The sequence below is a fragment of the Camellia sinensis genome, chromosome 6, assembly GCF_055761805.1.
Source record: "Camellia sinensis isolate YWXY chromosome 6, ASM5576180v1, whole genome shotgun sequence".
Taxonomy (NCBI): domain Eukaryota; kingdom Viridiplantae; phylum Streptophyta; class Magnoliopsida; order Ericales; family Theaceae; genus Camellia; species Camellia sinensis.
Window position 1 is genome coordinate 204,750,660 of NC_138966.1, and position 24,413 is coordinate 204,775,072.

The 24,413-nt window shown below is 38.2% G+C and overlaps 1 pseudogene; it reads left to right on the forward strand.

The window, feature by feature from the left end:
- The first annotated feature begins 2,569 nt into the window (after positions 1-2,569).
- On the forward strand, positions 2,570-4,207 carry LOC114317539 (pectinesterase pseudogene; annotated as a pseudogene).
- The last annotated feature ends 20,206 nt before the right edge of the window (positions 4,208-24,413 follow it).

Below are 24,413 nucleotides of genomic sequence, written 5' to 3' on the forward strand. Positions count from 1 at the left end.
CATTTCAGAAAACTGATCATTTCATTTCATCAAAAAATAATTAAAGTTAAACATAACTTTACAGAGTTATTACTCACAGATGGCTCCGATAGAAAAATAGAGAAAACGGGCGATTTAGATAATCTATGGTGCATGACCTACACAAACACATAGCAAATACACATATTGAAACACACACTCGGAATATACTTAACTCATTATGTTTCGTTCTTAGTGTGTTTCTAAGTCTTATCCTCATTATTATGTCTTAATCTTAACTTAAGAATGCCTAAGATGCAATAAGGATGCCAAAATGCACTTAAAAACATGAATCAAATATGCTAGAAATAAGGGTTTTGCTCGAGTGCAACTTCCTTCGATCGAGCGGACGTCTAAGCATGTGAGTGGTCGCTCGAGCGCAACATCCTTCGCTCGAGCGGTCTGTAAACTTTGCAAAAGTACTAGTTGCGTGAATTCTCCACTCGACGGTCGCTCGAGCGTGTGGCTGAGGTCTTCGCTCGAGTGTAACTCTTGTCGCTCGAGCGGTCTGCAAAACATGGAAACTTCTAGGAGCATGCAATTTACGTTAAAGCCAACTTTTGGTCGCTCGAGTGAGAGTACAAAATACCAAGTGGTTGCTCGAGCGCAAATTTTGTCGCTCGAGCGGAGAACGGAATTCTGGAATTTCCAGATTATACTCCCAAGTTCAAAACCCAAATTCAAAGCTTCAAAATGCAACCTTTGGGCCCCATAACTTAAGAAAACACTTGTAAACTTGTAAATCATGGAGAATTAAAGATCGTTTCATGAAATCAAGGCCCAAAGCATGTTAATTGCTCAAAATCAAACTTGAAGTTTTCCAAACTATAACATGCATGTGATGATATGCTCTTCAAATGACCAAACCATGATCTATTGAGATGTTCATGACAAAACCATGTTGAATTGTGAAACCAAAGCTAAGGAAAGGTCATGCATGTGAAAATTCTTGCAAAAACAACCTTAAATCTTCATGATATGCACATGCATACATGAATCATGTTCAATGCTACCATCTAGCCTTAATTCTCTTTGAATAATGCATAAGGTAACTTAAACTCATAGAGTGCGAGTTGATTTCTTACCTAAAGTCCACAATTCCCTTTAGATTCTAGCTAGGCTCAACAACTATCACTAATTCCTTCCAATTCTTGATCACCCTTAGCAATTCTCTTTTTTTCTTCTTGGCTTTGAGCTCCCCCTTGGTCTCTCTTTCTCTCTCTCACGTTTGTTGTGTGTATAGGCTCAAAAATGAAGAAAATGAATGAGTTGAAGCACATAAGGGGCCTCATATAGGCTTACCTAGTGGTGATTAATTAAAGTTAATCAAATGGGCATTAATTATTTTAATTTAATCGCTTTGAATCTAATTTTAATTAAACCTACCATAAAATTCTAAAAATTCCATGTAACACATAAATCAAGTCAATTTCGTATTCAGATGCCAATAAAGCCTTCAATTTGCAGTACAAAACAGAAATACAAACCGATATTTCTACCTTGGACAGATACAATGCAAAGTACACACATAACACATAATTAATCACACGATTTCATCTTAATTTCTTATTAGGCATCATTAATCATGATTTAGCAATTAAGCATAGGTCGGGGTTATTGCAAAACCCACACTAAACTAAAAAATAAAACATATATAACTCCCCCATTTCCACCCACCTATATGCATAACCTTATACCTCTTTTCCTATCCATTAATTAGCTATTACCACTTCATTTCCCTTAATTTGGGACACCACCCCTTTCTCTCTCTCTCTATATATAAGACCCTCCTCAACCTTCGTTTTAAGCTTATATGCATGACTTTCTCTCTGAAATTATATATACATATTTACCGGTTTCTTCAAAACCTGACCACTACCTTTACGCCAACCTCGCTCATTACAAATTAGAATTAAATTAACTAAAAACGCTAACTAGAAGCAGCTAATTAATATTATCAGTATTTATTTATATTTTATTCGAAGATATGAAAGGAGGCAAGTTTGCCATCCTAGGAGTCTCCGGTATCTTCCTCGTAGCGGCAGTCATTGGTGTCTTGTTGCTGGAGTCAACAACAAATCATTTTCTGATGGTGGTAGCGACGGCAATAGCAGCGATGATTTGTCAATATCCTCCAAATCTGTGGCTTCCATTTGTTCCTACACTGACTACAAGCAAACATGCGTAAGTAGCCTTGACACGATGGCCAACAACCAAAGTGCCACTCCACAGGACTTCCTCCAAGCGGCCATTAACTTCACCATGTATGCCGTCAAAGTGGCCTAAGGAAATACTTCCGAGATTAGGAAAGTTGCCAATGATTCTTATCACAAGATGGCCATGGAGGATTGTTAGGATCTGTTGCAATACGCCATCGACAAGCTTCAAGCCTTTTTTTCAATGGTAGGGCGATCCCAGCTTGCACAACGTCACTGACAGAGAAAACGAGCTCATGAACTGGTTAAGCGCTGTCATTTCTTACCAAGAAAGCAATGTCAGATGGGCTTTTTAATGCCTAAACTAAAGAAATCAGCCTGAACTAAAGAAAACAATGTCAGATAGGCTTTTTAATGCTACTCAGCTCATTGGCAATGCCCTGTCCATTGTTTCCACAATTTCTCAGCTTCTATCTACATTCGATATCAACCTAGACACGAGTGCAAGCTTTCGACGTCTGCTTGAGACATCATCAGAAGGTGGTGATGGTGGTGGGAGAAGAGGGTACCCTGATTGGATTTCAATAGTAGACAGGAAGCTACTAGGGGCAAACCAAAACAGTGGGGGGCAGTTGAAACCAAATGCGGTGGTGGCAAAGGATGTGAGCGGACAATATAAAACAATTGCTACAGCTCTTGCAGCATACCCAAAGAATAACAAGGGGAGGTACGTTATCTACATCAAGGAAGGGATTTACGATGAATAAATTACTATTACAAAGGACCAAGTTAACGTCCTCATGTATGAAGATGGATCTCGAAAGACCATGGTTACCGGCAAAAAATCCAATACTGGAGGCTTCCCCACCTTCAGGACTGCCTTCTTCAGTGAGTAATCATTTTCTCTCCCTCCCTCCCTCCCTCCCTTAAAAATGGTGTTAGTTTATTGTTTTCTGTTTATGTAAAACAGGAAACAGGAAATGGGAACAAAGAAACACATTAAATCTTTTGAAAAGAAAGCAAAGAAACAAGTTTGGTGAATTGTCATAGGTGGTGATTGTTCTGTCAGCAGAGCGCCACTGGCTGTTGTCTGAGGTTGTTGGGTGGCGGTGATGGCTAGCAGGGTTGGAGGGGAGATGAGAGAATAAAAACTTATTTTAAAAACAAGAAAAACACTTCTTTTTTTTCAATTCCAAAAATTTGGAAAATTTGAAATCAATTCCACTTTTTGACAACGAAAACAGTATAAACAATATACAAAACAGTTTTCTTTTACAAAAATGAGGCCTTAAGTATATAGTAGTGTGTTTTTTGATTGATGAATATTGATTGGGATTAATTATTGCACAGCTGCAATTGGAGATGGGTTTATAGCCAAGTCAATGGGATTTCAAAACACAGCAAGAGCTGAAGGTCATCAGGTGGTGGCTCTCTGAGTCCAGTCTTACATGTCGGCCTTCTATAACTGCAGAATGAATGGGTACCAAGACACACTCTATGTCCAAGCTCATCGCCAGTTCTATCGCAACTGTGTTGTCTCCGGCACTATTGATTTCATCTTCAGCGACACCTCTGTAGTCATCCAGAACTCCCTCATTGTTGTAAGGAAACCCATGGACAACCAACAAAACACCGTTACAGCTCACGGAAGAACCACAACTAAAGAGATCAATGGTGTAGTCATCCAGAACTGCAGCATTGTCCCAAAAGACAAGCTCTACCCTGTCAGGTTCCAAATCCTGACGTATTTAGGTCATCCATGGAAGGAGTACTACCGAGCTGTCATCATGGAATCAACGTTGGCAGATTTTATCCAACCAGCAAGGTGGTTGCCTTGGGCTGGGACCTTTGCTTTGGACACCTGTTACTTCGCTGAGTACGCAAATCGAGGCCTGGGTGCTATTACCACCAAGAGGGTCAACTGAAAGGGTTTCAAGGTGATCAAAAATAGAAATGAAGCTCTTCAATTCATGTTTGGTCCATTTATCCAAGGACAACAGTGGCTGTGTCATGACCCAAACCCACCTCTATGAGTTTAGTATCGTAACCGGCCAGTAATCTTTGGATTACCGAAGATCTCTTGACAAATTAACATATAGTTAGAGACTACGGAAGTAAATATACAAAATATACGTAGTCTATTGAGCTGTGAAGACATACATGAGACGCATAATTTAAAACTTTTATAAACTTACGAGTGTTGTCAAAAGGTATAACATTTACATATCACTCTTAGAAGTATAATATCAGACATCTTGTCCAAAAACTCAACAAAACAAACAAAGTCTAATATGATTACAAAAGCAACCACAAAACTTGACTTCATTCGGAACTTTCTCGGGAGGCACAAAGGTTGGCTGACAAAAACTGGAACATAGGCTGTCAACTCTGGGCCTGGTCACGTGCCTGTTGACCTAGATATATAATATAAATAGTGAGCTGAAACCCAGTGAATAATAACAAAATAAAGAATTTTAATGAATAATGCCCAGCATAGACTTCAAATCTCATTGTAAATTAGAATCATAATCAGGTAGCGGAAACAGAATCATAATCTTATTTATATTCAAATCAGGTGTGGTACATCCATTACCATAATCATGTTTCTTTGGTCAAGCATATCAAGTTCCATAAAGGAACCTCTGGTACAGGGTAACATATCTCATACATCGGCCACAGTATTGTTTCCCTCGAGCGAGGGCCTGTGCCATGGTATTATTTTCCCCGGGCGAGGGCCTGGGCCACGGTATTATCCCTTGGGCTAGGGCCTCATGACCATAAGCCACAGTATTATGTCCCCTGGGCGAGGGCCTCAGCTAAGGATGTCACAATTACGTTTCAAAGAAAATTGGACAATCATTCATTCATACAAAACATAGCATTTCAGAAAACTTATCATTTCATATCATCAGAAAATAATTAAAGTCAAACATAACTTTATAGAGTTATTACTCACAGATAAACGGTAGCTCCAAATAGACGAGTAGAGTAGGTAATTCACCTATCTTGAGGCGCGTGACCTATATAACAGGATAGATACATACGTTGAATACACACGCTCGGATTGAACATAACTTTATTCACCTGTTCTTAGTGTGTTTCCAGCCTTCAACCCCATTATGGTGTCTTAATCATGGCCTAGGAATGTCTAGAATGGAATAAGGTTGCAAAAATTGCACTTCAAAATGTTTTTCAAAACTTGCTGAAAATAGGGGTCTCGCTCGAGCGTAGCTTTCTTCGCTCGAACGAACATACCGAATGTGAGTGGTCGCTCGAGCTCACACTCATTCGCTCAAGCGATCTGCAAAATATGAAAAAGTTTTGGTTGCGTGCAATTTTCGCTCGACGGTCGCTCGAGCGTGAGACACAAGTCCTCGCTCAAACGCAAGTCTTGTCGCTCGAGCGTGCTTCTAACACGTAAACTTCTGAGAGCATGCAATTTACGCTCGAGCCAACCTTTTGTCGTTTGAGCGGAAGTGTGAAAATAAAGGTAGTCGCTCGAGCGTGGAAGCAAAATTTTGGGTTTTCCAGATTTGCTCCCAAAGTTCAAAACATGAATTCAACACTCCAAAACTCATCCTCTCGGGTTAAAATTCTGGAAAACATTTAGAAACTCACAAAACATCATGATTTAAAGATCATTTCATGAAATCAAGACCCAAAAGCATGCCAATTGTTCACAATTTCAACTTAAATTTTATAGATGCTCCAAAAAACATGACATGCGTGAAATGATTTGAGTTTCAAGTCTCCAAATCATGATCAAATGAAATGAGAGGATGTAAAACATGATGAATTCTCAAAACATGGGTGAGATGAACACATGCATGAAAGAATTCTTTGAAATCATGCCCAATTTGTGAAGAAAAGAACATGCATGCATGGTATGGCTCAATTCTCCTTAATTCTAGTGCAATTCCCTCATGAATTCACCTAATTCACTTGAAGTCTTGTAGAGTCTAACTCAATTACACAATTAAGAGTTTGATTCCTTACCTAGAGACTTGAATTCACAAGAGTTGAAGTTGAAACTCTCAAATCTTCTTCAAATGTCAACAATTCCTAGCAATTCCTTGGTTTGAGTTCAATTTTTCTTCACTCTCTTTCTCCCTCACGTTTGGTGCTTGAAGATGGGAAGTAAGAGTGTCAAAAACATGTAATAATGTATAGAAGTGGTCTTGCATAAGCCCACTTAGTGGCATTTAAGTAATTGGCTTAACCTAAGTTAAGTAGCATTAATTATTATAATGTAATCGTTCCAAATCAAATTTTAATTAAACTTACCATAAAATCCTATAAATCCTAATTAACATATAAATCAAGTCAATTTCTGAATCAGATGCCGATAAGGCCTTCAATTCGCAAATCGAAACTAAAACATGAACAGATCTTTCTACGTCAAACAGATATAAACACAAAATGATGCAATGCACATATAATTAACTCAGGATTTCTTCTTAATTACTTATTTGGCATACTTAAACATAAATTAGCGTTAATCATGGGTTGGGGTTGTTACAGTCTTCCCCCCTTAAAGAGTTTGGTCCTCCAAACTCGAATTACCTTCATTTTGGAAGAACACCGGATTTAAAGGAAATAACTCAGGATATCTTTTCATCATGTCTTCTTCCGTTTCCCAGGTTGCATAGGTTCCCCCATGATTCTGCCAATCAATCTTCATTAATGGGATTTCTTTGTTTCTTAGTCTTTTGATTCTTCAGTTGACAATTTGAATTGGCCGCTCTTCGTATGTGTAATCATCTTTTAAAAGCACGTGAGTTGGCTCAATCACATGTAGCAGATCTCTCAAATACTCCCGAAGCATAGAGACATGAAAAACGTTGTGCATATGCTCCATTACCGGAGGTAAGGCCACTCGATACGTTACCGGGTTGATCTTCTCTAGACCTTCATACGTTACCGCGTTTGTCCTTTCATAGGAGTCAGTTTTATGAACACGTGGTCCCTAACTTCATATTCTTTATTCCTTCTTCGAACATCAGCATAACTCTTTTGTCAGCTTTGAGCAGTTTTCAACCTTTGTTGAATCAATTTCACATTTTCAGTGGTTTATTGCACAAGTTTCAGTCCCAACAATGGTCTGTCGCTTACCTCGGCCCAACATATCGGAGATCGGCATTTTCTTCCATACAAAGCTTCATAAGGAGCCATTCCAATGCTTGAATGGTAGCTGTTGTTATACACAAACTCAGCCAATGGCAAATAAGTCCCCCAATTTCTTTGGAAATCTAACACACACATTCTAAGCATAACTTCTAAGGTTTGATTGGTCCACTCTGTCTGACCATCTGTCTGTGGGTGATAAGCATTACTTAATCTCAGTTCTGTCCCCAAAGCCTATTATAAACTTTGCCAGAATCTCGATGTGAACTTCGAATCTCTGTCAGACACAATAGATACAGGTACACCATGTAACCTCACAATTTCATTCATATACATGTTAGTTATCTTGTCCGCATTATATATGGTTTTGACAGGCAGGAAATAGGCAGATTTAGTCAAACGATCAATTATAACTCAGATAGAATCCATACCTCGAGAGGAGTGAGGCAATCCCACATGAAGTCCATGGTAATGTTCTCTCATTTCCATTCCGGTATTGGAAGTGGCTGTAACAAACTAGCGGGTCGTTGATGTTCAGCTTTAACTTGTTGGCAGTGTAAACATCTAGTCACATAATCTGCAATACACTTTTTCATTCCAAGCCACCAGAAATTCTGTTTCAAAGCATGATACATCTTCGTATTTCCCGGATGCATGGCAAATTTCGAATTGTGAGCTTCAATCATAACCCGTTTTCTCAAATCGGAGGAATTTGGTACACAGTCTATTTTGGAATTTCAACACATTATTCTCAATCACAAATCCTAGCCTTCGTTTTGAGTCAAATTCTTCCACAATCTGTTTCAAGTACTCATCTTCAAGTTGCTTCTCCTTAATTTCTTCAATGATTGCAGGTTAAGCGGAAATGGCAGCTAAAATTCCACCTTGTTCTCGCAAAACAATTTCGATCTCATTCCTTTCCAAGTCACACAGTAATTCTTTTTGCCCGGTGAGTAAATATGCCAAATTTCCTATGGACTTTCACCTCAAGACATCTGCCACAGTATTAGCTTTCCCTGGATGATACAAAATCTGCAAATCATAATCTTTAATTAGCTCTAACCATCTCCTCTGTCTCATGTTCAATTCCTTTTGGGTAAAGAAATTTTTGAGGCTTTTATGATCAGTATACACTTCACATGTGGCTCCATATAGATAATGTTGCCAGATTTTTAAAGCAAACACCACTGCTGCCAATTCAAGATCATGAGTCGGGTAATTCCTTTCATGTGGTCGAAGTTGTCGAGAAGCATAGGTAATTACTTTTCCATTTTGCATTAGTACACAGCCCAACCCTTTATATGAAGCATCACTGTAAATTTGAAACCCATCAGTACCATTGGGAAAAGTTAAGATTGGTGCAGTCACTAATATGGTTTTCAACTCTTGAAAGGCTAATTCATGATGATCATTCCAATCAAACTGTACATTCTTCTGTGTTAATTGTGTCAATGGCATTGCAAGTTTTAAGAAGTCTTTCACAAATCTTCTGTAATAACCAGCAAGTCCCAGAAAACTTCTAACTTCTGTCACATTTGTTGGCTTAGGCCAATCCACAATAGCTTCAATTTTTTGAGGGTCAACAGAGATACCATCCTTGTTGATCGCATGCCCCAAAAATGCCACATTATCAAGCCAGAATTCGCACTTGGACAATTTTGCATATAATTTCTTATCTCTCAGAATCTGCAAGGTAGTTCTCAGATGATTCTCATGTTCTTCCCTGTCTTTAGAATAAATCAAAATGTCATCAATAAACACAACGATAAATTCATTGAGATATTGTTTGAAAACCCTGTTCATTAGGTCCATAAAAGCTGTTGGTGCATATGTTACCCCAAATGGCATTACCAAGAATTCATAGTGTCCATATCTAGTCCTGAATGTGGTATTCTCTACATCTTCTGCCTTGACCTTTAACTGATGATATCCAGCTCTAAGATCAATTTTAGAGAACACTTGAGCTCCTTGGAGTTGGTCAAACAAATCATCTATTCGAGGTAATGGATATTTGTTCTTAATGGTCACTTTTTTCAATTCCCGATAATCAATACATAGCTTCAAAGATCCGTCTTTCTTTTTAACAAATAATACTGGAGTGCCCCAAGGTGAGGTACTCGGGCGAATGAATTTATTGTCTAAGAGTTCTTGAAGTTGAGCTTTTAATTCCTTCAATTCAGAAGTCAACATCCTATATGGAGTCTTGGGGATGGGTTGTGTTCCAGGTATTACATCAATGGTAAATTCAATTTCCCTATCAATTAAATCCCCTGGTAGATTAGTAGGAAACACATCAGGAAAATCACAAACCACAGGAATGGTTTCTACACTGGCACTATCCGAAAACTCAGTCAACACGCTACACAAGTAGCATCGATACCCTTTTCTTAACAGCTTTTTAGCCTTCATGAATGAAATCATGTATGGCGGAGGGACTATCCCATTCCCAGTGAAAGTAAACTCAGGCATACCGGGTGGACGAAATACAATAAATTTATTCACACAATCAATGGTGGCACAATACTTAGTCAACCAATTCATACCCAGAATATAATCAAAATAATCGATGTCCAAGGGTTGTAAATCAACATACAATGTCATTTCGCCAATCATAAGATCACATGTTGGATAAACATAAACACATATCATAGAATCCCTAGACGGTGTAGATACAGATAACAAACAGTTCATAGGTTCTAACGGTCTAGTTAATTTTCGAGAAAAAGTATGCGATACGAATAAATGTGTGGAACCAGAATCAATCAGTACATATGCATTTTGAGCACAGATAGAAATGATACCTGACACTACTGATTTAGTGTTTTGTACATCCCCAGGCACCAAGGCGAACACTCTTCCTTGTCTCTATGCTTCATTCCTGTTGTTGCCTGTGGCACTAGTTCTGGTATTTGATTTAGCCACTGAAACAGACCCAGCTGAACTGGCTGTGGGGTGACTGGCATTCCTGGATCCCAATGGACAATCTTTTATCATATGGCCAACTTTGCCACACCGGTAACAGGCACCAGATGCACGATAGCATACTCCTCTATGTTTCTTGCCACAATTTGGACAGTTTGGTATGGTTCCACTACTTTGACCAGAACTACTGGAGGATCCTATGTTTTGCTTCTTCAAAAATGATCGGCCCTTCTTGAAATTAAACCCGGCCCTCTTGCCTTTCCATTCAGCCGGTGGAACTATAGTTTGTTTCTTTGCCAACAGAATGGCCTCTGCCATCAGTGCTCTATCAAGAACGTCAACATATGTAGGTAATTTCAGCACACCTACTCGGTCATACACTTCCAAGTCTAATCCCCCTTCGAATTTCTGAGCCTTTTTGTAATCCGTGTCAACCATATGAGGAGCAAATCTGGCCAACTCAGTGAATTTAGCCTCGCACTCGACTACAGACATCTTCCCTTGCTTAAGTTCTTGGAATTCAAAAACTTTTCGGTCTCGGAAACATTAAGGGAAATATTTATCATAGAAGATTGCATTAAATTATGCCCACGTCATATTCCCATTACTGTTTCGGATTAATAACAACTATCTTCGGGCTTCATTTTTCAGAGTATAAGTGGCCAGGAGAACTTTCTGAACCTCAAAACAAGGGAATACTTCAAATAACTTTTCCATCTCCAGCAGCCAAGTTTTTGCCTTTAATGGTTCAATGCCACCCAAGAAAGTTGGCGGCTTCATCTTCATAAATTTCTGAGTCAAGTTGATTATGTCGTTGTTGTCCGGTTCAACTTGAGCCGGCGGAGGTAGAGAAGGTAAAGGTTGTTGCCTCTGTTGTTGCATTACCACATCAGTTAGAGCTGTAAGCATTTGTTCCATTATGTTCATTCGGGCCTCCGAGGACCCTGCTGTATCATCACTTCTTGCATTTTCCATTGCTATAGGGAAACAAAAGAGCAATAAACATAGACAAATAGTCATTTTCGTAATGTTCAAAACATTCATTTTAACGTCATATGTTCATGGTCGATTTCAGTATTCTTTTTAATGAACCCACTCACATACATGTTGATGAGATGCCCCTATTCTTATTAAAACATCCTATAGTTCATATGGACTCATGTGTGTGATATAACTCGTGCTCTGATACCACTTTGTCACGACCCAAACCCACCCCTATGGATTTAGTGTCGTAACTGGCCAGCAATCCTTAGATTACCGAAGGCCTCTTGACAGATTAACATATAGTTAGGGGCTGCGGAAGCAAATATACAAAATATACGTAGTCCATTGAGCTGTGAAGACATATATGAGACGTATAATTTAAAACTTTTATAAACTTACAATTATTGTCAAAAGGTATAACATTTACATATCACTCTTAGAAGTATAATATCAGACATCTTGTCCAAAAACTCAACAAAACAAACAAAGTCTAATATGATTACAAAAACAGCCACAAACTTGGCTTCATTCGGAACCTCCTCGGGAGGCACAAAGGTTGGCTAACTGTCATGACCCAAACCCGGCCCTATGGGTTTAGCACCGTAACCGGCCAGTAATTCGAGATTACCGAAGGCCTGCAGAACAGTAATACAGTAAAACAGAGTACAGGGCCCGGCGGAAACCAATACAGTAATTAAATAATGTCCATTGAGCTGTGACAGTCTGCATGCCAAAAAGATTTTTCATGCATTCATACATACAACCGTACAGTCCCGTACAGTCTATACAAAATTTACAGTCACATAGTACAGGGACCTAATCCCTTGATAACAGTACAGTAGCAGCTGACAGTCTATACAGTAAACCAAACAGTAAGACAGACGGGGGAAAACAAAACACCCCAAAGCCATCGCAGTAGGCTCGGAACCTCGCAGTGAGGCACGAAGGCTGGCTTGACAAAACTGGAGTAACCCTGACGCCTCTAGCCGCGGTCTGGTGCCTGTACACCTACATATATATATGAGCAGTGAGCTAAAGCCCAGTGAATAACATAATGCGTAAAGAGGTTAAGAATGAATATCCTTACAGTATGAAAATAGTTCATTTAAACAGTATTTCAGTAGTTCAGTCAGTACAGTCGTATGTGGTACACCCATTAGCATAACAGTACAGTAAGCAGTAGGTCTTAAAAGACCGAACAGTAGTGATGGCCATCAGTCAGTAAACAGTAGTGGTTCCAAAAAGGGAACCGACAGAGAATTCTGTCTCAGTAACAGTAAACAGTAGGTGCCAAGGATGCCACAATACAGTTCAGAATATAGGACATACATTCATTCAGTTAACAGTAATCAGTTCAGAAAACAGTACAGTTCAGTTGTTCAGAAGATAATCATTTGTGAACATATCTTTACACAATCGTTACTCACAGAGTTCGGGCTACAGTATGCTAGAGCGTGCCTCCCCAGTCGCCAACCCTACACAGTTAACAGATTGAACACACTAAGCTACACAGTTGGGAAAGATAGTAACTTAACCCCTAATGTCTCGGTGTGTTCTACATCTATGCCCTAAATGAGATGCCTTAAACTAGGCCTAAGAATGCCTCGGATGGGATGAGGATGTCAAGATGTACTCAAAAAGCAGTTTCAGAATTTTCAGAAAAACAGAGTTCCGCTCGAGCGCAGGTTTCCCCGCTCGAGCAGTCATGCAACAAAGGTACAAGCTCGAGCGTCAACTTTCCCGCTCGAGCGTACTGTAAAAGTACTGGATGGGTGAAATCTCCGCTCGACGACTGCTCGAGCTTGAGACACAATCCTCCGCTCGAGCGCCCAATCCTCCGCTCGAGCGCCCAATCCTCCGCTCGAGCGGACTGTAAAACAGTGCAGAGATACAGGATGCTCGGATTCCACGCTCGAGCGCCACTTTCCCCGCTCGAGCGGAAGTGCAAAATCTGGGAATTCCAGATTGCACCTCTAAGCCAAAAACCAAGTTTAAATGCATCAAAACCAATCCTCTTGGGCTGAATTTCCAGAAAACACTTGTAAGCATACAGAATGACATGGTTCAAAGCTCAATTTTAAGAAATCAAAGCCCAAGGGTGTTTAATTCAAATCCAATTTCAAACCATTTTCAAGAACAATATGAACATGCAAACATGCATGAATTTAAATCATTTTGAAGTTTCAATTTGATGCTCTAAAGAGCCAATTGATCCAAAAACAAGTTGAAAACATGGACCATTACAAAGTTATGGACATGCATGTACCATTTTACCATGAATTCAACTCAAAACTCAACAATTCAAACATGCAAGCATGAAATGAGCTCTATATCAACATGTATGAACTAAACCAAGACTTAACTCTACAATTGAAGCATGAATCATGCAAGAATCAATTCTATGACAACAGCAAGAAGATGAATGTCCTACCTTAGTCTTGTATTCAAGGTTTGGGAGCTCAAAGTAGCAATCTACACTTCAATTACCAAGCAATTCAAGATGAAATCCAAATTCTCTCACTCTCTCCCTCTCATGGTCGGCTATACACTCAAGAGAAAAGGCTGAGCAAATGTTTTGGTTATGTATAATGAGCTCAAAGATGTATAGGTAGTGGCCACTCACCATGGCAAAATGGTAAATAAGTGCAACCTTGCATTAAGTCAATATTTAATCTAATTTAATCATACCTAAGCAGTTTTCAGATAAATATACCGTAAAATCACATAAATTATGATGATCATAAAACCTCAATCACTTCGGATTCGGCCGCCGATAAGGCCTTCCATTAACGGTTTAAACATAAAACACAAACAGATCAAATAATCAATCCACAGATAGAATGCAAATTAACATACATACTCAGTCAATTCAGTTCCGGTTTTCAGTCAGTCAGTTCAGTACTTTAAGAAGATTATTATCAGTTCAGTTATCAGTCATAATCAGTTCAGTTTAACGGTAATCAGTGTTTATCGGTAAGCAGTGGTGAGGGTTATTACACTAACAAAAACTGGAACATAGGCCGTCAACTCTGGGCCTGGTCACGTGCTTGCTCACCTACATATATAATATAAATAGTGAGCTGAAACCCAATGAGTAATAACAAAGTAAAGAATTTTAATGAATGATGCCCAGCACAGACTTCAAATGTCATTGTAAATCAGAATCATAATCAGGTAGCGGAAACAAAATCATAATCTTATTCATATTCAAATCAGGTGTGGTACATCCATTAGCATAATCATGTCTCTTTGGTCAAATATATCAAGTTCCATAAAGGAACCTCCGGTACCGGGTAACATATCTCATACATCGACCACGGTATTGTTTTCCCCGGGCGAGGGCCTGTGCCACAGTATTGTTTCCCCCGGGCGAGGGCCTGGGCCACGGTATTATCCCCTGGGCTAGGGCCTCATGACCATAAGCCACAGTATTATGGCCCCTGGGCGAGGGCCTCTGCTAAGAATACCACAATTACGTTTCAAAGAAAATTAGACAATTATTCATTCATACAAAACATAGCATTTCAGAAAACTTATCATTCCATATCATCAGAAAATAATTAAAGTCAAACTTAACTTTACAGAGCTATTACTCATAGATAACCGATGGCTCCAAATAGACGAGTAGAGTAGGTAATTTATTTATCTTAAGGCGCGTGACCTATATAACAGGATAGATACATATGTTGAATACACACGCTCGGATTGAACATAACTTAATTCACTTGTTCTTAGTGCGTTTCTAGCCTTCAACCCCATTATCGTGTCTTAATCATGGCCTAGGAATGCCTAGGATGGAATAAGGTTGCAAAATTGCACTTGAAAATGTTTTTCGAAACTTGCTAAAACAGGGGTCTCGCTCGAGCGTAGCTTTCTTCGCTCGAGCGAATATACCGAATGTGAGCGATCGCTCGAGCACACACTTCTTCGCTCCAGCAGTCTGTAAAATGTGAAAAAGTTCTGGTTGTGTGCAATTTTCGCTCGACGGTTGCTCGAGCGTAAGACACATGCCCTCGCTCGAGTGCAAATCTTGTCGCTCAAGCGTGCTTCCAAACACTCAAATTTCTAAGAGAATGCAATTTACGCTTGAGCCAACCTTTTGTTGCTCGAGCGGAAGTGTGAAAATAAAGGTGGTCACTCGAGCGTAAAATCCTCCGCTCGAGCGTGGAAGTAAGATTCTGGGTTTTCTAGATTTGCTCCCAAAGTTCAAAATTTGAATTCAACACTCCAAAACTCATCCTCTTGGGCCAAAATTTTGGAAAACATTTAGAAACTCATAAAACATCATGATTTAAAGATTATTTCATGAAATCAAGGCCCAAAAGCATGCCAATTGTTCACAATTTCAACTTAAACTTTATGGATGCTCCCAAAAACATGACATGCATGAAATGAGAGGATGTAAAACATGATGAATTCTCAAAACATTGGTGAAATGAACACATGCATGAAAGAATTCTTTGAAATCATGCCCAATTTATGAAGAAAAGAACATACATGCATGGTATCGCTCAATTCTCCTCAATTCTAGTGCAATTCCCTCATGAATTCACCTAATTCACTTGAAGTCTTGTAGAGTCTAACTCAATTACACAATTAAGAGTTTGATTCCTTACCTAGAGACTTGAATTCACAAGAGTTGAAGTTGAAACTCTCAAATCTTCTTCAAATGTCAACAATTCCTAGCAATTCCTTAGTTTGAGTTCAATTTTTCTTCCCTCTCTCTCTCTCCCTCACGTTTGGTGCTTAAAGGTGGGAAGTAAGAGTGTCAAAAACATGTAATAAGGTGTAGAAGTGGTCTTGCATAAGCCTACTTAGTGGCCTAGCATAAGCCCACTTAGTGGCCTTTAAGTAATTGGCTTAACCTAAATTAAGTAGCATTAATTATTCTAATTTAATCGTTCCAAATCAAATTTTAATTAAACTTACCATAAAATCCTATAAATCCTAATTAACATATAAATCAAGTCAATTTCTGAATCGGATGTCGATAAGACCTTTAATTCGCAAATCAAAACTAAAACATGAACAGATCTTTCTACGTCAAACAAATATAAACACAAAATGATGCAATGCACATATAATTAACTCATAATTTCTTCTTAATTACTTATTTGGCATACTTAAACATGAATTAGCGTTAATCATGGAACGGGTTGTTACAGGCTGCCAGCCACTGGTGCACCATTCTTCCTAGGCATGATAAACTAATTCAGAAAACACATAAATAAGCTACTGAACACAGACGAATTTGAGGTAGGACTCAAATCAACATAAAAACTAGGGTTAAGCAGGAATGAGAGGATAGAGAACAAAGGCTATCCCCACCTTAATTACAAAGAAAGTCATCACACTACTAGATGTTGGTCACGTAAATCTTCCTAAGAATGATGTAGTGTAAATTTTGTTTTCTTCCATGTTTGTTTCTTTTTTGTTTTTTGTGTTATGAATGAAACAAAGAGGGTCGGAAGAAAATAAAAAGAACAAAGAATGCATCAAATGCACTCTACATAAATACTACAGTGCATATAAAATTTGATTTCTCTCCAGTTCATTGATTCTCATCTTTGTATAATTACAAAGTAGATAGATACAGCACGCACACACATACACATATAGTCCAGCATGCATTTGATGAAATGAGTTCTAAGTGCTTCACTAGGATGATCAAATTTTTGTAGTTACAATTAAAACACTAGCTTGGTCCCTAGATGCTAATCCTTAAAAAGGATAATCGAAATTAAGAAGGCTCCCATTTTCTTTTCCATTTTTTTTAATCCAAAGTAGATCTAATACATTCACAACCCTTCATCTACGAAGATATAACAATAGAAACATTGAATAAAAAGTTCTAGAACTGTAGTCAATAAACCCGTCACAATTCTAAATTTTTTGCATTTATTTGAAACCAGAACTCCATTACAAAAACATGGTTTGCCTGTTTCAAACTTGGAAGCCAAATAAATATATCTCAATCATAGAATAACATTTCTTGCATCCGCAGTGAGTTGCTAAATATAACTTAAAAACCTAAAAAATAGACTCATTGGGTTAACCAATCATGAACTCACCATTCAATCTGTATTCACCAAAAATGAAGAAAAATATAAAACGTCAAGGGAAGGTAGTTTAACCTAATAACAATGGAAACTTGCTTTTTGGGGAATTCCCAAACCCTGCTTGCTGCGATAAACGAATCTACTTCCCGAGATCAACAGCTAGAGGTTCCAACTCTTCTATGTTCTCATCTTCTGGGGCAAAATATGTAGGAAATGGAAGCATCAAAATATCTGGTTTTTTGTAACCAACATCTTTTATAAACACATCAGAGCGTTCTTTAAAAAAGAGAGGTATGAAGGTGAGCTCGTATCTTTTGGTATTTTGTACCAAAGACCTAAGATCAAATCTCATCCTCATCAGCATTGGGAGTTTTATGGTCATGGGGAGGGCATCCGCCCATTGTGTAGAATGTTAATATTGGATCCCAAGAAAAATAAAAGATAAATAAAGGGTGAAGGAGTAGGATATCAGCAGTGTCAGGATTTTGTTAGATTGCTAGCATATCAACAGTTTACATAGGCAGAACATAACCCAATGCCTTATAACTCAGACTTTAAGCATTCACATCAGAAAGATTAAAAGGTTAGAAAAACCATACTTGGCCTTTCACCTACATCAAGTTCCTTGTTGGGTTTATTTTGTAAACCAAACATTTTTAACTGTCTGTTACTTGCCACCTATGCGCCCAGGCATCTTTTTGCCTTTGAAAGCCTGTTCAAACAACATATTAAGAATGTAAGCCATAATATACATCCACAGTAAAACTACTGTTCACAGAGAAAAAGTTTGAAGAAACTTTCCTCCCCCACTTTCTTCCTTCAAGAGAGATATTTGAACACACCGTTTCCCAAATTCAAAACAAAATTTTGACGTACAACATTCTAAACAAACCCAAATTCATATCTTAAAATAATTTCCCCATTCCCTACAAAAATTTAAATAAATAAAATGTTTATGTTCATGATAGCAAGGTACGAATCTACCACGATATTTTGTATGGTCATTGTCCTTTGATGGAGTTTCTTCTTGATTTGCCTTGGATTATAGTAGATAAGAAAGAAGTTGTGGCAAATTTTCTCTATATTTTTACTACAGAAGTTTTATGGTCACCCAATTCAATAGGACATTTAATGACTAGGACATGGAATTTGTTGGGAGCTTTCTAAGGAGATTCCGAGGATAACATGGTGCGAAGACCTTTGACATGTTCTTGATGAGTTTGTTATACATTTCTTTTTGGAAGACAATGGGTTCATATTTTCCTTGAAAAGGAACATGCCGTACTAAAGCTCCAAGCAAGCCTGTTTTAGATCTTGGATTTAGAGAGAGATTTGTGGAGTGAAAAGTAAATAAAATATAAACTAATGTTTTCCACAAATCCCTTCCATTTTTTTTTTCCCTCAACAAATCCAAGATCCAAACACAACATAAGATGAATTTTTTGCTTAGATGACAGCTAGGGAGTCCATTTAACTTTGGATAACCCTTAGTTAAGGGAAGTTTTAGCAGAATTGTCACGACCTAAACCCGCCTCTATAGGTTCAGCGTTGTAACCGGCCAGTAATCCTTAGATTACCAAAGGCTTTTGAACAAATTATTACATAGTAAAGGGCTGTGAAAGCAAATATAGAAATATACATAGTCCATAGAGCTGTGTAGACATACATGGAACTGAAATTTAAAACTTAGACACATAAGAGTGACGTCGTATCTATATATTAGTCATACGTCACCAAACCCACATATACAGAACTTACAAAACATGTTCGGACAAAACATAAGAAAGTACAAAGGTCCTAAAGACTTGTTTTTCATAAACTTGATCAGATCTCAAAAGGGAACCTCATCGGGAGGCACAGTGGCTGGCTGACCCAAACTCTCCAGGCAGCAGCTTAGGCCTGGTCATGCGTCTGCTCACCTACATACATAATATAAATAGTGAGCGGAAGCCTAGTGAATAATAACAAAGTAAAGAATTTAATGAACAAGTCCTATAGCAGATTTCAAATTAGAAATAATTTCAAATTCGCATACTTAATTAGAAATCATAGCAGGTATATATGGTACATCCATCTAGCTATCATATCATACCAATTTTGCATAGTTGGTACCGACGACCACATAGGTCCATATCTTGTGCACAAGTAACCATGGTATTATTACCCCCAAGCGAGGGCCACGTAAACATAAGCCATGGTATTGTTACCCCCAGGTAAGGGCCATATGAATATAAGCCATAGTATTGTTACCCCTGGGCATGGGCGACGTGCATATTGGCCATGGTATTATTACCCCCAGGCGAGGGCCATGTGAACTAAGGATGCCACAAATATATTTCAGAAAAATGGGCATACATTCATGATTCATAAAATAGCATTTCAGGAAACAGATCGTATTATTTAGTCAAAAACTACTTATATCCAAACATAACTTTACAAAGTTATTACTCAAAAGTAGACAGACAAAGCAGACAAATCAGATAGCTTATAGCGCGTGACTTACACAAACATAACAGATACACAGATTGAAACACACACACGGAATATACTTAACTCATTACGTTTCGTTCTTAGTGTGTTTCTAAGTCTTATCCTCATTATTATGTCTTAATCTTGGCTTACAAATGCCTAAAATGCAAAGAGGATGCTAAAATGCACTTAAGAACGCTTAACAAAACTTGTTAAAAACAGGGGTCTCGCTCGAGCGCAACTTCCTTCGCTCGAGTGAACGTTCAAAAATGTGAGTGGTCGCTCGAGCGCAACTTCCTTAGCTCGAGCGGCCTGTAAACTTCGCAAAAGTACTGGTTGTGTAAATTCTCCGCTCGATGGTCGCTCGAGCGTGTGAATGAGATCTTTGCTTGAGCGCAACTCTTGTCGCTTAAGCGGTCTGCAAAAATTGTAAACTTCTGGGAGCATGCATTTTATGCTCGAGCCAACCTTTGGTCGCTTAAGCAATAGTACAAAATACAGAGTGGTCGCTCGAGCGCAGGTTCTGTCGTTCGAGCGGAAAGCAGAATTTTGAAATTTCCAAATTTGCTCCCAAGCTACAAAACTCGAATCCAAGTTATAAAACAGGTTCTCTTGAGCCAAAAACTTGAGGAAACACTTAGAAACTTGTAAAACATGGAGAATTAAAGATCGTTTCATGAAATCAAGGCCCAAAGCATGTTAATTGCTCAAAATCAAACATGAAGGTTTCCAAACTATAACGTGCATGTGATGATATGCTCTTCAACCAACCAAACCATGATCTATTGAGATGTTTATGACAAAACCATGTTGAATTGTGAAACCATAGCCAATGGAAGGTCATGCATGCGAAGATTCTTGCAAAAACAACTTCAAAGCTTCATGATATGCATATGCATGCATGAATCATGTTCAATTCTACCATCTAGCCTCAATTCTCTTTGAATAATGCACAAGGTAACTTAAACTCATAGAGTGTGAGTTGATTTCTTACCTAAAGTCCATAATTCCTTTTGATTCAAGCTAGGCTCAACAGCTATCACTAATTCCTTCCAATTCTTGATCACCCTTAACAATTCTCTCTTTTCTTCTTGGCTTTGATCTCTCACTTGATCTCTCTTTTTCTCTGTAGACACCTCATTTTTTACTGTCCTTAAGACTTGGGGGCCTCAGGTTGATTGCTTGAGGATGAAGGCTATATTGTGCAAATGTTCGATTTCTTCGGCAAGAGAAGCTTCAAATCCCAACCTTACAACCCATTTCGGACCAAAAATGTTTTGACCAAAATTATTTTAGACCTTAAAACCTTTTTTTCAAAATATTTTTGAAAAAAGTTTTTACAATGTTCTGAAGCTCGCATTTCGTTAAATGTTGCATTTTTTCGGTAAACCGAGCAAGGACAAAGTGGAAATAAATGAAAGAGAGGTGAAATCTTTGAAAAATCTTTCAAAACACCTTATTTATAGGTTTGGAGTTGAAGAAAATAGGAGGGGAGGGAAGAAAACTAGTTGAGGAGAAGTTAGACATCAATTCGGTTAGGACCAAAACTGAGCAGTTTTCACTAAAATAGGCATATCTTTTTTGAAACTTAGAATTTTGATGTGAGGCTGCCATCATTGGAAATTAGACTTTTGGAACTTCAATTTAGACTCAAGAATGACCTATAAAGGAGTCCGGATGAAGGAGATATACCCATTTGAAGTCGGGCCCGAAAAATAGTTTTTGGCCATTGATGTGGCTTGTCGGCCCCATGCCAGCCGTAGGTGAAGTTTTTCGGCCCCATGCCGGCAATAGATGATGTTTTCCGGCCATGGATGAAGTTTGCTGGCCCCTGGTGTCAAAAAACAGTTTTTTTTTTTTTTTTTTTTTGTAGATATTTACCTCCAGCTGTTTGCACAAAGTTCCAGCTGTCCATTTGATGATATTTTCAACCAAAGCTCACATTTTTCTATACATAGATGACCTATCTCTCATATTTCAAGGTTAGAAAAATTTTAGGAGTCTCTCTCTCTATAATTCTCTCTCTCTACATTTCTCTCTCTCTCTCTTGCAAGTTTGTACAAATTAGCCTACATACACTTCAAGTTTGCCTATCAATCCTTAACCAAAGTTGCTTATCTTTGGGTTGAGGTTATTTGGGACCCTCTTTGAGCTCTAGAAGGTGGTCTTGGCTTGATTTATTGCTTCATTTGTGTCTTCCCTTCAAGAGGTATAACACTCTCCTTTTATACTTGTTTTGCACACTTGTTTTGCCATCTTTTTCAACTGTTTTTGGCCTGATTTTGAACTGTAAAAAAATCTATTTTTGTGGCCTAAAGTTGGTGGCTTAAGGCCATTTTCAGTTAGGGCGTGGTTCACCCTTCTTGCTTCTTTGCTTGTAAAGTTTTTGTGCCTTTGTCCATCACTTTCAAACCAACTTTTTTTGGCCTTTTTAACCACTGAATTTCAGAGGTTTTTCAGTGGCAAAAAAATTATTTTGAAGTCCAAATTTGGAGGGATTAACCTCCCTTTCTTGTGTCTTGTTTGTATGCCTAGTTAGCTTCACATGTTAGCATATTTTTCTAGCTTAATTCAGCTCAAGTCCAGCATATTTTTGTCTCTGAAATAGACTGCTTTAGCTCTGTTTTGGGTTGGTTAGGTTGGTTGAGTCTTGTTTTTCATGGTTATAGTGCAATAGTCTTCACAAGTTGGTGTTTTAGGGTTGTGACAACCCTCACTACTGTTTACTGATAACACTGATTACTGCTAAACTAAGACTGATCATGATAAGTAATTGAATTGATTGAAATTTTGAGCTAATTGATTGAGTGTGTTAGTTTAAATGCATTTTTATCTGCTTAATTGTTAAATGATCTATTCATATGCTATGTTTTAAACTGCAAATTGAAGGCCTTATCGGCGGTCGAATCTGAAATTGATTAGTGTTTTATGCTGACTAGAATTTATATAATTTTATGATATATTTAGTTGAAATGTGATTTGGTATGTTTAAATTGGATTAAATAATACTAATTTACAAGAGTTGGACTTATTCACCAAAATGCCACTTAGTGGACTTTCATGAGCCTTTTATTTGATCTCTATATGCTAGCATTACAACACTTCATCAGCCCTTTTTTGAGTCCAAACCGACTGAGAGAGAGAGAGTAAGAGGATAGGCTTGAATTCATCAAACTTAACTTGGAGACTTGAAGAAATTGAAGGTTGATTGCATAATTGAGCTCTCATTCTTGTAATTGAGGAACCTAGGTATGAAATTTATCCTCTTAATTGTTAAATTAAGTCATATATTGCATGGTTCATGGAAGTTTAGAGATTAAAGTCAAAAATTGGTTTAGATTGTTGAATTGAAGCTTGTATCATGCATACATGTGCATATCTTGAAGTTTAGAGTTGTTTTCATGGAAATTCTTGCTTGCATGTCCACATTTTTGTTATAGTCCATGAACTCACCATGTTTTGAAGTTAAATCTTGCATTTGATCTTGTTTTAGAGCATTGGAGTTTCAAGGAACCCATGCATGTCTTGAATTTGTATTGTTCTTCATGTTCTTGAAGTTTATTTGAAAATTGTGTTTAATTGAACTATATTTGGGCTTTGATTTCACAAATTGATCTTTGAAACATGTCATATTTTGAGTTTGCAAGTGTTTTTCAGAAAATTAGCCCAAAAGGATCGAATTTGATGCATTAAAGTTGAGTTTTGAGCTTGAGGTTCAAATCTAGAAATTCCTGATTTTGGACTCACGCTCAAGCGAGGAACTCCACGCTCGAGCGTACACTGAGTTCATGCAGTCCGCTCGAGCAAAGAAAGTGACGCTCGAGCGTGAAATGCGTGTATCTAGTACTTTGTATGTGTTTACAGTTTGCTCGAGCGAGAGAGTTCACGCTCGAGCGAGGACATGTGTCTCACGCTCGAGCGTGATTTTTGTACATCCAGTATTTTTACTGTAGCTTACAGTCCGCTCGAGCGACAGAAGTTACGCTCGAGCGGAGCTCCTTTGTCTGCATGTCCGCTCGAGCGTATAAAGACACGCTCGAGCGAGACCCCTGTTTTCTGAAAATTCTGAAAACTGTTTTTAAGTGCATCTTTGCATCCTCATTCCATCTTAGGCATACTTAGGCCTAGTTTAAGGCATCTTGATGAGGATATCGATGTAGAACCACACTGAGGCAATTTAGGGATTAAGTTATTATTTCCCAACTGTGTAGCTTAGTGTGTGTTCATTCTGTAACTGTAGGGTTGGCATCCGAGGACGCTCTAGCTGCTTATAGCCCAGTGCTCTGTGAGTAACAATGTTGTAAAGATATGTTCAATTGAGATTATTTTCTGAACAAATGACTGTACTGCTTTATGAAATGACATTGTTTACTGAATGAATGTTTGTCCTATTTGTGAACTGTATTCGTGGCATCCATAGCAATTTACTGTTACTGCTGCTGTTATAGAGATCTCTGTCGGTTCCCACGTTTGGAACCACTACTGTTTACTGATATGATGACCATCATTGACTGTTCAGTCTCTTAAGACCTACTGTACTGTTTTGCTATTGGATGTACCACATATGACTATTATAGTTTTTGAATGACTGTTATGGCATGAATTATGAGCCACAAACTAAATGACTGATATACTGATAAATGACTGTTTTCAGTACTCAAAGGACATTCATTCTTAACCT